The sequence below is a fragment of the Ovis aries genome, chromosome 13 (assembly GCF_016772045.2).
Source record: "Ovis aries strain OAR_USU_Benz2616 breed Rambouillet chromosome 13, ARS-UI_Ramb_v3.0, whole genome shotgun sequence".
In the NCBI taxonomy this organism is placed as follows: domain Eukaryota; kingdom Metazoa; phylum Chordata; class Mammalia; order Artiodactyla; family Bovidae; genus Ovis; species Ovis aries.
In genome coordinates this window covers 9,887,008-9,900,312 of record NC_056066.1, presented here as the reverse complement: position 1 = coordinate 9,900,312, position 13,305 = coordinate 9,887,008, and positions in this window count along the sequence as shown.

Sequence of the window (13,305 nt, the reverse complement as noted above, 5' to 3'; positions counted from 1 at the left end):
GCCAGCGAGAGCTTCAGAGAGAAGCAAGAGGCATCGGGGCCAGGGCATGGTCAGCCCAGTATAGGCTGGTGGGCTGTGTCTGCCTGGCCACGCAGATCTGAGACAGCCGGGCCCAGGCACCTGCTCTCTGATGCTGGTGCTGCCCCAGAGGGCAGCAGGAGAAGGGGGCAACCGAGGAAGAGATGATTAGATAGCATCATTGACTCAATGGACATGAATTTGAGCAAACTCCGGGAGATAGTGAAGGACAGGGAAGCCTGGTGTCCTGCAGGCCATGGGGTTGCAAAAGGTCAGACACGACTGAGCAACTGAGTGGCAACAACAGCAAACGCCCTTCAGCTGTTCTGGCCCAAAGTCCTCCTTTCTCAGAGTCAGAATGGGTAAGTGGCTGAATCAAGAGCTTTGGGTCTCTCCCCTTTCCCCCAGCCTTGCAGTCTCTGTCCAGTGCCCTGTCGTGGCAGAGACTAACTGGGAGTAGCTGGCAGAGCAGAAGGCTGTTTGCAGGGTCCCAGTGCCAGGGACCCAGGGCAGATGGAGGTGGGCTGGGCGCTGAATGTAAGCGCTCGCTAACTGGGGTACTTGAGTTCATGCTCCAGTTGAATCCTGGACCTAATACCCATCAGCTTCCAATTGATTCTTGGATAACAATCTAGAAACCATCCCACACAACCCATCCTGGGCCTCTTTGAGTTGCCATCTCTCCTACTTGCTGGGAGTTGATCAGGGTCTCTACCCTCCAGGAGCTCACATGCAAAGGTAAAATTTATTCCAAACCTTTACTGGGGGTCGAGAGACTGGACACTCCTCTCTCAAAGCAGCCACGACCATGTGTCCCTCGCAGTGTGACCCTCATCACATGGGAAATGACATCACAAGCATCCCCCCACATCACCTGGACTTTGTTACAGGCTCGTTTTCTGGAATTGGGAAGAACCATTCAAAGACTCCGGGAGCAAATTCTAAGAGGTGGTGAAGGACAGGGAAGCCTGGGCATGCTGCAGTCCATGGGGTCAGAAAGAGTCAGACATGACTGAGCAACAAATTCAAAGACTGCTTGAAAAAGGCAAGGAACTGAAAACGTCCTAGGACACTCAGCCCTGAGCCAAAAAGACTTGGTTTTTCTCTGTTCTTCCCTTATGAGACCAAGAAAATTGCTTTGGGAGTATTCGCTCTAGTTCCATGGGCCTGTAAGGTAGAGCTACCATCTGGGTAGGACAGAGATGAAGACGTTTCTGGAGCATCTGGCAAGGGAGCTCCTGTGCTGTGAATAAACGCACCGTTTCTTGCCTTTTTGTAGCTGGTAGTAGTGCCCTTACTAATCTGCGTTGGAGTCTCCTCTGTTCCCCATGAACTCTGTGCAAGGGGGGTGGCTTCATCCCCTCTGCCTCTGTGATCTGAAGTGCTGCTCACCTGAGAAATTACTTCTCTGCGCCTGTCTTCTTGATCAGCCATACCATTACCGGGGACTGGGCCATGACATTGACTTTCAGAGACTGGAAATGGCTGTTTTCCTGGACGTTCTGAACTTTAGGACCTGGAAACACCTGTTTCCTAAAGAGATTTAACAACCCATGAGCAAAGACCTGGGAGGTGGACTTGGTTCCGTTTTTCCCGATGTGTGGCAGGCTCGATGATTGCTGTTCTAAAGTCGAGGCCATATCTGCTCAGTCGGGGAGTCCCAGAGCTGTCTTCCCCTTGGAGCTTTTCTGCTTACTTGCGCCAGGAGGGCCAGAAGGTAGATCAAAGGAAGGTGGGCGAGGTTGGGGTGCAGAGGGTCGTGTAGCAAAAGAATTCTCAAAGAGAATTGGCTCGAGGTTGGAAATAACTTGTGAATGGCCCAGAAAAGCCCTCTGGCTCTGGGGCTCAAATTTATTTCAGTACCACGATAAAATCCTCAAGCAGTGAAATGAACATTTAATAGTTGCTTACTTTCCTATCTCACTCTCCAGCCAGCCCACAATGGCTGGGCTAGTGTTTGTCTTCCTCTCAAAATGAAGGCTGTCCTGGAAGCTCAAAGTACTTCATTTATGTTCATTAAATTTCCTGGTATCAGTGACAGATGATCAGCTCATCGGTGTGGGGTTTGACAAGTGGTGGAGGATACATCTGATCACATCAGGAAAAGCATCGTCTTGCAACCGTTCCAGGATGGGTTGTAACAGTCTCTGATTGCTGTTTGAGAAATAGGCTGTCGCAAGCTTATCAGTGTAGACAAACCCAAACCATCCCTGCAAATGCAAGGGAACTCTATTAAAAGTGAGGAAGTCTGAACAGATCAAACATATTTTAGGAAATCTCTATATAACTAGCCATCATCCACTTTGCAAAGAGGAAATGGCAAAATGCAGGTAGTCCAGAAAATGCATTCAGACATTTGCAGGTTCGTCTTTCTCTTCCACTCCCCTTGTAAGAAAAGTCTCTAGTTCCGGGTCTCCTAATTTGCGTTGTGCCCCTTTTCCTTTTCTGGGAGCAGGAAGGGTCTCGCAAGGACTGAGAGGACACACGGACTGAGAGTGCACGCACAAGGGGATGGCCCCAGTAGAAGAATTATGAGCAGGGTGCTGTATCCTTTGGGACACGAGGAGTTGCTGCTTCCTGAAAACCCCTGCTACCCTAAAGTGAAAGTGTCAGTCGTGTCTATTTGAGAGCCCGCAGAGTGTAACCCACAGGCTCCTCCGTCCCTGGGATTTCCCGGGCAAGAGTACTGGAGTGGCTTGCCATTCCCTTCTCCAGGGGATCTTCCCAACCCAGGAATCGAACCCACACCTCCTGCCTTGCAGGTGAGTTCTTTAATCTGAGCCACCAGGGAAGCCCTATCCTAAGAGAAGTTCAAGGGCAGAGACAGACTCAACTTAAAGATATTTAAGCTTAAGCCTCTCACGTGCACAGGCTCATTTCAAGGTGCCAGAGTTCTCCTGGGAAGAAACAGAAGCCCAGCCGTTCATGGGATGAGAGTGAGTGGGTGATCTCTGCCTCTACCCCCATCCCCACCCCCCACCATTTAGGCATCACTCTTCACACCTGGGGGTCCTGCAGGCACTGTGGGCAGAGCTGGCAGGCTACCTCCATCACCCACAGCAGCTGTAGGAAGGTGGCTGTGGAGGGAAGGCTGTAGCTGAGTTAGACTAGTACCCTGGGGGCTGGTGTAGGGAGATCAAAGAGCTGGTGCTTTAGGCAAGAAGCACTGCCCACGAGGTTTGGCATCTCTAGTAACAAGTAGTGATGCCAAGGAAAGTCTTTCTGTTCTTCCTGCCCATAATGTTACATCACTGTCTGATGCAGAAGTGATCCAAAAAAGCAGAAAAATATAGGGGCGGAAACAAGTATTCTAGAACTGAGTCGAGCAATTAAACATTAATAATGATCTTTTAATATAATTAAGATTCCACCCAATGGTCACAGAAGGGAAAAATTATAGGGAAGGAAGACAGATGTGAAGTTGCAAGGGTCTCAGGTGAAGAGGGGGCAGAACATGTTGGTCCCTCGGTTGTGTCCCAACTCTTTGCAATCCCGTGGACTGTAGCCCACCAGGCTCCTCTGTCCTTGAAGTTCTCCAGGTAGTAATACTGGAGTGGATTGGCATTCTTTTCTCCAGGGGGTCTTCCTGACCCAGGGACCAAACCTGGGTCTCTCACATTGCAGGCAGACTGTTTACCTTCTGAGCCAGCAGGGAAGCTGGAGAGGGTGGGGTTGGCCGCAGAGAGGTAGCTGGGGGGGATGTTCTGGGGTGAGGGGTCGTCTGCGTCCTCATTGTGGGGATGGCTACACAGTTATCTGTGCTAGAGCTCATAAAGCTGTACGTAGTGAAGTGAATTTTACCACCTGTGAATGAGGCCTTACACGTATTCTTTTTTTTTTCTTACACGTATTCTGTAATTCAGCCAGTAAACTGCTGACTCTATTCCATGCCACGTCTGTCTCTGTTTCCTTTGTGTCAGAGACAGCTTACAAAGTCCTATGGGAGAAAATCAAAAGCGCGGCCCTAGACTCCAAGGCCTCTTGGTGAGTTGAGGTCCCAGGGTCTGACAGGGTGGGAGACGTCCTTTGTCTGCAAGTCTGCCCCCTACCTGAGCCCACCAGCGTGCAGAGGGCAGGAAGCATTCCATGGCTCACACAGCAGGCGCTCAACAGAAGTTGCGGGATAGATAGATGGCGGGCTGCAGGCTCACCACCCCCTCTGGCTCTGGAGCGCCTCCCTCTCCCCGCCTCCTTCCCTCTTCCTCCCCACTCCGCCTTCTCCCGGTGTCCAAAATGTTTCCACCATCTCCAGGGGAAAGACCATCAGCCCAGCATGATTCTTACAGGCAAAGGATCCAGAAGGCTTTCTTCCCAGCCTCACAATTCTTCAGGGCGACTCCCCGGTGAGGGGCTGTCAGACGTCACCTTAGGACAGGAGAAGGAATTCACCAGGAAAGTTACCAAGGGCTCCCAGGGTGTCACGCCGGGAAGGGTGGACAGCCGGGATGATCCTGGTGGGTGAGCGGCCAGCAGGGCCTGGCGTGCGGTGACTTCCTGGGGAGGGGTGAGTGCCGGGGCTGCTGGGCCGCTCGACAGGCCCCTGGTGAGTGCTCAGACTTCATCCCCATTTCCACGGGAAAACAGGACACTGAACAAGCGTCCGGCAGCTTCAGTGTCTCTGTCCGACTCCCTCCTGTGTACTGAGGTCAGGGGGACAGGACTACATTCTCTGTTCACTGCTGGTTCCCCTGATTCAATGCCCAGGGTATTCAATGGAATTGAATTGAGTGTATGTGTATGGAGGCTGGGGGGTGCTGTGTACTAAATCGCCTTCAGTCATGTCTCTTGGCCACCCGCATCGACTGTAGCCCACTCGGCTCCTCTGTCCATGGGATTCTCCCGACAAGAACACTACCATGCCCTCCTCCAGGGGATCTTCGTGACCCAGGGATCGAGCCCGCGTTTCTTACATCTCTTGCATTGGCAGGCAGGTTCTTTACCCGCTGGGGGCTGGGTAGCAATGGGGAATTTTCTAAAAGGATCCCTCAGGCTACTTCTGGAAATGGACAGGGTGGGGCGGGCAATGTGGAAGAGGTGAAAAAAGTAGGGGGACCACGGGGGACAGGAAACTTAGCTGGGCAGCCTCAGTGGGGATGGAGAGCGAGGAGTGGGCGTCACAAAGGGGAACCAGGATTTGCTGGGGGAGCATCAAACGTGATTCCCAAACAAAGCTGGCGAGAAAGCCCACTGCCTTCTGAAACTGCCCTGGCCCAAATCCCCTGGGCCTTACAGATTTGGGAGGGAAGGAAAAGCCACATTTGGGGTGGATGGACTTCCTTGCTCTGGTGGGAACAGACTGTGGATGCTACCCCAAACGCCCCGGGTGGAAAGCTGCTCCCAGCTCTGAAATGCTGGTGTTTCTTGTTCTAAGACCAAAAACAGTGGAACACGAAGGGGAGATTTATAACCAGAGGCCTGCACACACCCCACAGGCAACAGATGCCCGCGTGTGTCTGTGGGACATGGAAGAAGGGAGACAGTTGGGTTTCCAGGAGGCTGGGAAGGGCAAAGGGCAGCCAGACGGCCCTGGCGTGGGGGACTGTCACGGCACACCGGAGCGTGAAATCAGGGTTCAGAGGGAAAGGAGGGCGCGGTTCGGCAGAGGGGTGTAATCCTTAGCCAGAGGTCTGTGTGGGAGCTCAGGCAGAGGTGACCCAAAGCATGTGTGGGGTGAGGGTGAGTGTGCGCTGCGGCCTTAGTGCAGAGTCTTCCCCCCGCCCCGGTTCACCGTGCACGTGTGACCCACCATCAAAGCAAGATGCAGATCCACGTCCATCCTCCTCTGTCCCTCCAGCCCTTGGCAGGCTCAAGTCTGGCCCAACCCCTGCAGCCTTCTTCCTCGAACCTTGCCTCTTTCGACTGTTTCCACCACTGCTCCACCCGGGGGCAGAATTTACAGCCCAGGCCCCTGTGCAGTCCCCAGGGCAAGAGCAGCCGAGGCAGCCTGGCCATTGGGGTGGCTCCAGTGAGCCCTGCTCATCTCACAAAGAGAATGTGCGTGCACTTGGGGCTGACTGAGCCGGGCTGGGGTCCACAGGGCAGCATTAATGAAGGAAGACCCTGCAGGGAGGAGTCCCACAGGCATAGCCAAAAGCTGCTGTCCACAGGTGGAAGTTCCTCCATCTCTCTCCCTTGCATGCGTGTGTGGCTAAGTTGCTCAGTCGTGTCTGACTCTTTTCAACCCTTGGACTGTAGCCCACCAAGCTCCTGTCCATAGGATTCTCCAGGCAAGAACACTGGAGTGGGTTGCCATTCCCTTCTCCAGGGGATCTTCCCAATCCAGGGATCGAACCCACGTCTCTATGTCTCCTGCGCTGGCAGGTGGATTCTTTATCGCCAGCGCCACCTGGGAAGCCCCCCTCCCCCTTACTCTCACTTTCTCTCTTGGTGAGAAATCTCAGCCCTACTTCACAGGTCCACCCAAATTGTCCAAGACAACCTCCCTTACTTAAACTCAACTAGGAAGTGTTTTAATTATATCTGCAAAATACTTCCACAGCAACAACTGGGTAAGTGTTGGATTGGCTAACTGGGGACTGTAGCCTGGCCATCACCACCCCATCAGAGAGGCCTGACCCACAGCTTAAAGCTTCTAGGTGCATGCGGCCGCGCCTTCCCCTGCTCCAAACCTGCTCGGAGAGCCTGACTCCTCTGCAGGCCAGGAATGAGGTTCTCCTGAGAGGCCCCTGGCTGGGCTCTGATGCTGCGGTGGGGAAGCTGCTGCTCTCCAGGTAGTTCTACAAGCGTGGGTGGAAACAGTAGCGGTGCCATTCCAGGGGCCGAGGAACAAGCTTAAACTGGTCTTCGGCATCTGTGGACCTTTTCAGCTCAGTGATAAACTCCATGTCCATAACTCCTGTTTAAAAAACAAGTGGTAAACAGTCAAGGGCAAGTGAGAGGACTTTATTTCTCATATCATTCCCTCTTTGAAATGTACACAGGCTTCCCATGTGGCTCAAGTGGTGACGAATCCGCCCACCAGTGCAGGAGACATGGGCTCCATCCTGAGTTGGGAACATCCCCTGGAAGAGGAAATGGTAACCGGCTCCAGTATTCTTGCCTGGAGCGTCTCATGGACAGGGGAGCCTGGCGGGCCGCAGTCCACAGGGTCGCAAAAGAGTCAGACATGACTGAGTGACTGGGCACACACAAAATAAAAACTAGGCGTGATCAGGCCTGCTCACGGTTCTCTCCATCATCTTTGCTCTCAGGAAAGAAAACAAATGTACATAATTGGCCACATCCTGTGGTATTTATCTCATTGTTCTTTGTTTTAGACCGCTTCACCCTTCTTTACAAAACCTGATTTTCTGGATTTTTGGGGTGATTCTCCTTTAAAAAGGATGCTTCCGAAAGCAGGCTAATTATGCAGTTACACTTTTAAAGACTTTCCCTAAATTTCCTGTCCCCTCTTGGGAACTGATTTCCCCTGACACACTTTCAGAAATGAACTTTGTTCACCCCCCGGAGCTCACTTTTGAATAACTATTCTTTTTCTCATCCTTGAACGGATTTAGTGGGAGCCTTGTGATCCTCTTTTTCTTTTGTTATTAGTGTGGTTTTCTGTAATTCAAATTTGGAACGAATTTTCTGAATATGAGGCCCCAAGAACCAGCATTTAAATTTCTCCCACCTTTTCCCTCTTCATTATAGTATCCATTTCAGAGATTCTTCGTTCTTGTCATCTGAATGGAAGCCCCGTGTGCAACACAAGGAAACCAGCATGGAACCAGCGCACAGCAGGTACTCAGTAAACGTAGTGTCTTTTCTTTCCCCAGGATCCAGTCTGCTGCTTGGCCCCAGCCTGTCTGCAGGGGGATTCTCTTTTCCTGAGATCGGTGCATTCAGGCCACGTGGGTGGCTGGTCCCGGGTAGGCAGAATCTGAAGCTCATGGTCTCACATTTGGGAGAGATACCCTGCCTTACTGCACTGGCTCCAGCTTCAGTCTGGCCCTTTCCGAGGTCTCTCCTTCAGTATGAGGCTCCATTTCCCTCAGTGCTGGGATTGTGGGCTGGTGATGACTCTCAGCTGAGTCCCTCCCCCAGCATTGCACTTGGCTGAAGGGGTTCCCTTCCTCCAAGGCTAGGGCCTGTCCCCAGGGTCAGGGCACATCCAGCGAGCGGTCAGTGCAGCGGGAACGAAGGGCTGGCCCCTGGGGAGGGCTGTCTGAGCCCAGAGCTCTTTGTGGGCCAGGCCAAAGGTGTCGGTGCTTTTTCATGACGTCCTGATGCCCCTCTGCCCACACAGCTCCCCTCACTCTTGCTGTGTTTCTGTCCCAAGAGCCCGCTTCCAAAATCTAGCTGCACCCATTTCTCCCTCTCAGTCTGTTTTCTAGGAAACGTAAAACTCAAAGGACACTGAGTCGTTCTAAACAACTGTGCTTTTTTGTTACTGATGGTGCAGTGAACATCATTGGTTTTTATCAGCACAGCATCCTTCCCTCCTTCTTCATGCGTCCGCCTCCAGATTGTGCCCTGGGCGTGGGGAGAGCCCTGCATCAGCCCTTGCTGCCTCCCCAGCCTTGGGTGTGGGTGTGGCTGAGGCCTGGCCTGTGTTGCCTTGGCAGTGATTGGCTGAGAGTTGACCAAGGACTTGAGCTGGGCCAGTAACATCCCTCCCCAGGATCCACACCGTAACCACTGAGGTAGAGAAGCTCTCTTTGCCCTGGAGCACTGAACTCGTGGGTGGGACAGTATTTCAGAGAAAAGTGGGATGAAAAGAGAGAGAATTTGAAGACATCCTTTGACCACCTGAATCCAGCTGGCTCTGAAGCCAGGTCAACTATGAAGTTTCACTTGGGGAGTTAATGTATTCTCTTATTTACTTAATTGGATGGGTTTTTCTTATTTGAGGCCAACAGTGTCCCACCTGATACAGAAGTTTGCCCTTTAGCTCCCCTCAATTAATAATAATAACAGCCCTAATGAACATTTTTAATTAGAATTTTTTCTAAGATGTATCCTTTCCTGCTGCTTAAACAGAGCTCCAGAACGTGACTTTTCCCATTGGCTGGCATTTGACCCTGAGGCCCGAGATCTGCCCTGGGCTCTTGCCTCGTGTCAGCTGGACTCAGTGACTAAGACACGTGGAGCTCTCCTGTAACTACACTGAGTTAAAAATCTTTCCCATTGTTGCCAGGCTGTTACTCTTTTGCCATGTCTATCTGCTATCGCAGCAGTTGCTTCGGCAACACCCATCCTTCTCTTCAGTTGCTGCTTTGATTTAGAAATCGGGTCTCTGAATTCATTTAAATTTTGTGTAAGGTAAGTGAACATACATGTTTGTGTGTGCATGCTAAGTCTCTTCAGTCATGTCCTACTCTTTGCACCAACCTTATGGGCTAGCCCACCAGGCTTCTCTCTCCATGGGATTCTCCAGGCAAGAATACTGGGGTGGGTTTCCGTGCCCTCCTCCAGGGGATCTTCCTGACCCAGGGATCCAACCTGCGTCTCCTGTGGCTCCTGCATCACAGGCACATTCTTTGCCACTAAGTCGCCAGGGAAGCCCTAAGTGAACATAGGTTTTGAGCAGATACTTGACACTCTCCCCTCTGCCCTAAATGCATACGTTTTTGATATGTGGACATTGGGTATTAAATATAACCAATTGCATTTTATGATTTTATACTTATCATGAGACAGGTTCTCAGTCAGGAAACATTTGGGCTAGGAGACCTCCATGTCGGCAGGATGTGAAATAGTCAGCCATGCAACCAGAAAACTTGGTTTTATACAATAGTTTCCATCTGGCATATTGTTCTGTTTTAAAAATGATGTTCTCAAGTGAATTCATTCCACGTGAGTCAATGACTTTTGAGTCAAGAAAATTAGATTGAAACCTGTAGTAAATGGATCCATAAAATTACTCATTAGTCTCTACAAACGCACACTGGCCTCTATGCCAAGCGCTTCCTCACTTCTGTTGGTGTATCTTGTACTGTCCTCGTTACCGATCTTCCTGGGTAATGTGTATATGACTGTGTCCAGAGACCAGAGTGGAATTCCCATCATTTGATTCTAATTTTTTTTTTTTTTTTCATGAACTTGACTTAAGGCAGCCAGAATATGATTCCTGGCTTCTGCTAGCACCAAGGACAGAGTCTGGGACCTGTAAGTAGAAAGAGGCATATAGACAGGAAAGGAGATGTCTGCTTCTGTGTTCCCCTTTGTCTGTAAAGCAAAGAGCAGGTGTAGAAGGGAGGAAAATGTTCCCAAGAAGGAGGAGACCTGACAGTCCCAGAGAGTCCAACATCATCAATTAGTGTGAACACAGCATGCGTCATTTTCGAGCAAAGAAAACTGCTTTCGCCAATCATTTCCGCTCCTCTTTATCACTTCCAAGGGTGTTTGTTTTGACAGTTTTTTATTTACTCTCTCTTTTTTTTTCCAGTGGTATATCAGAAATATGGCCCCATCTGGAGACAGTGCATAACTTGATGTTTTCCATGGCCCTTCCAATCAGGAGTAACTACAGCTATCAGGGGAGCGCTGAAAAAATGTCAATTAGCTATAAAAGTTTCACAAACAAGCATTATGTCTTCCTCTTACGAGTCCCTGGGTGCAGCTCAAAATGGAGCAATAATGTCCATAGTTAAGAATGGCTTTTGGGGGCCCTAGCATCTCTTTTTCCATTAACAATTGCTCGACACTGGCGCTGGAGTCCCTGCCTGGGTATGGTGGAGCCCGGGTAGAGAAGTTGTTTTAAAAATAACTACGGCTCCTATCACATCTCTGGCATGGGCACACGGCGCTCTCTGTGCAAACCACATGGCCAAGTGCATCCCCCCGGGGAGCCAGGAGTGGGGCCATCCCACCCTGCTCTCCAAGCACCAGCGGCGTGTTTCCTCCTCATGTCTGAAAATCGCATCATGGTCGCTCTGGCTCCAAGGAGGAATCAAAGAGCAGTCTGACTCCTGGTGTCACCCTCTGTGCTTGTCCAGGATCCCACCCACGTGCCCTGTATTTGCAGACACATGCTCTGTCCTCCAGGCTGAAAAGGCACAGAAAGTCTCCTTTCCAGAAGTGAAACCAGACGTGTGCCCAGTGGATGTGACCTGTCTTGGCATGCAGAAGTAATGAAATCTTGTTTACAAAAGCAGGCAGCTGGCCCATGAGTTTGTCAATTATATTTTTTAAAAATATTGCATTGAAATAGTATTCATCTTGATTATTGACGTTTTTGGTGCCCCTTTAATCTTGCACCTGGGGCCAGCACCTCCCTCTCTTCTTTCTACTCCCAGCATGGCCTCCAGCCAGAGAGGAGGTAGGTGGGATACTTGTCCAAGGGCTCTGCTGTGTGTTGCAGGGGAATGACTTATCGCATTTAGCAGAGTTAGGGCAGAAGGATTCAGCCATGCGTGGCATGGAGGTGATATCTGGAAAGAGCACGCATCCAGAGCTTGGTTCCAGCTCTTGTTCTGGAGCCATGTGACCCCCAGCAAGTCATCCAGCATCTCTGAGCCTCAGACTCCAGGTCTACAAAGCTGAACAAATAATATTGACCTCCAAGTACGGCTGAAAAGATTAAATGAGATGAAGTTTGCCAAGTGGCTGGCCTCAGTAAGTGGCACTTTAACAGATGTTTGCAGAGTGACTAGAATGCGCAGACTCTTGGAGGATTTTATAGGACCAGATTGCCTTCTAATCAGCTGGACCTTTTTTATTGTGTGATTTCTGGGCTCATGAATTCTGGGAAGATCCTGCTGGCAGCTTGGGAGCCAGCCCTGTGTAAAGGCCCCATCAGCGCTGGCCTGAGGCCTCCTACTGACAGCGCATGAGTGCATGAGCTCAGAGCCTGACTCCCCCTAGGGCAGCCCTTGAGATAACACAACCACAACTGATACCCAGACTGCAGGCTTGCGAGAGACCCCAAAGTAGCACCACACAGCTGAGATACTCCTGGATTCCTGATCCGCAGGAACTGGGCGATTGTACATGTGAGTGGTTTTCAGCTCCCATGTTTTGGGGCAATTTGTTACACAGCAATATCTAACTATCACACAGTTACATCCCCGCTTTGGGCCGTAGCCTCTATAAAGTGTTCAGAACCCAAAGGAGCCCACCAGTGAGTTGATATAAGACTAGCAGAGGCCCCAGTGGGGACATGGGGAATCTAGAGGCTCTCTTTGACCCCATTGGGCCATCAGCCCCTGCTTTTCTGAACTGGGCATTGTGATCTTTCAGAAAAATCAGCCAAGCAGAGAACAGTCCTGTTCAGGTTAAGGTGATAGCAACAAGTAATTTAATACTTTCTTGATTGGATTAGCAATAAAGGCATTGACTAGCCTCTCTCTGAGAGGAGGAACGTTCAGCCCATCTGTATTCAATCTCTTTGGCATCACTGGTTCCAGCAGCCTTCTTAAGCTGCTGCAGATGCTCTGTACATTTCTGTTCTTGTTCAGGGCTGGAGGAGAAGCAGAAATGAATTCTATTTTCTTGGCTAGGAGGGCCGACCGCCTCCACCTCCCCAGCGTGATTATCGAGGCGTGTATGGCTGAGAGCCACTGAAAAAAGGCATGGATCTGCCTGAATTAGCACCCGACTTGGGTGAGCACCGGAGCAGAAACTGGCCCTCCTTTTAACACTGGCTCAGCCAGGCAGGCCAAGCCCTGTAATCATCATCGATTATCTCATTCGGCCTGACTCCTGGGGGAAATCTTGGGTAAAAGCAAATTGAATTGGATATTTGCTGCCACTCTTGTAAAAGAGGCGCCACTTAGATTAATTTCAGTCATGATGGTGGCCTGGAAAATGAGGCCTGGACCAGCGTGGTCGAGGCGGCTGTCTGGCCCCGTGAGAAGATGCGTGAGAAGATACAGCTCTCATAAGCTGGTGAATGAAAGGGGTGGCTTTGGAGCCAAGCGGGGTCTTTTAACCCAGAGGATTAGTCACAGAGGGGAGGCTACTATGCATATGAGCTTGCCTGGCTGACACATGGAAAAGGCAGATTGTTAAGGAAGATTAATTAAATAAAGCCCCAGCTGCATTGTTCCTGGGTGTCCTAGGACCCCTAGGGAGAGGGGCTGAACTAGGGCTCTTGGGGGTAGGATCTTAGAAAGAAATGGAGAAGAAGCCCTTTTGTGGACACTGGGTCATTCTAAGAAATCCCTAACCCTTAGCCGGAGAGGATGAATAGGCAAAACTTAAAAAGGCCAAGGGTTTATTGAATGTCAGAGGAGGATTTGGGGCCGGCAGGATGAGGCGCGAGGGCACGGCTGAGAAACAGAGCCCTCTAACTCGAGCCCATGGCCGGCGTCTCCCTTGCACACGGCCCTCCCGGCAGGAAGT